This window comes from Coffea arabica, chromosome 3e (assembly GCF_036785885.1).
Source record: "Coffea arabica cultivar ET-39 chromosome 3e, Coffea Arabica ET-39 HiFi, whole genome shotgun sequence".
Taxonomy (NCBI): domain Eukaryota; kingdom Viridiplantae; phylum Streptophyta; class Magnoliopsida; order Gentianales; family Rubiaceae; genus Coffea; species Coffea arabica.
Window position 1 is genome coordinate 10,078,162 of NC_092315.1, and position 658 is coordinate 10,078,819.

General features: G+C 37.2%; 1 non-coding gene across 1 annotated transcript; it reads right to left on the reverse strand.

The window, feature by feature from the left end:
* Positions 1-263: 263 nt before the first annotated feature.
* Positions 264-370, reverse strand: LOC113743827 (small nucleolar RNA R71). Its single transcript, XR_003461216.2, has one exon. It is a non-coding gene; the product is annotated as a small nucleolar RNA R71 (small nucleolar RNA).
* Positions 371-658: the final 288 nt, after the last annotated feature.

A 658-nucleotide genomic window follows, 5' to 3' on the forward strand; every position in this document is an offset into this window, starting at 1 on the left:
TGATTCAAATGGTTCAACAATCTCAATATGGAGGTAATGCTACCGAAGATCCAAATTCTCACTTGTCAATATTTCTTGAATTCTGTGATACAATTAAGTTTAATGGTGTAAGTGATGATGCAATTAAACTTTGATTGTTTTCATTTTCGCTAAGGGACAAGGCCAAGGTTTGATTATAATCTCATCCTCCAAACACTTTTACTACTTGTGCTGAATTAGTTAAGGCTTTTCTTAATAAATTCTTTTCACCTGGAAAAACTGCTAAACTTAGAATGAATATAACTAGTTTCTCTCAACAGAAAGAAGAGATATTGTACGAAGGTTGGGAGCGCTATCGGGAATTACAACGAAGATGTCCTCATCATGGTTTACTAGATTGGCTTATAGTGCAGACATTTTACAATGGTCTCACTTATCCAACAAAGACGCATGTAGATGCAGCAGCGGGAGAAGCATTGATGGGAAAGTCAGCCGAGGAAGCTCAACAATTGATTGAAGAAATGGCTGCTAATAACTACCAATGGGCCAACGAACGAGATAATACAAGGAGAACCGCAGGTATACTCGAAGTAGATACCTTGAATATGTTAAGTGCAAAGATGGATAATGTGGTTAAGATGCTTAATAGGCATGTTGGTTCTAGCTCTAATCAAGGAGT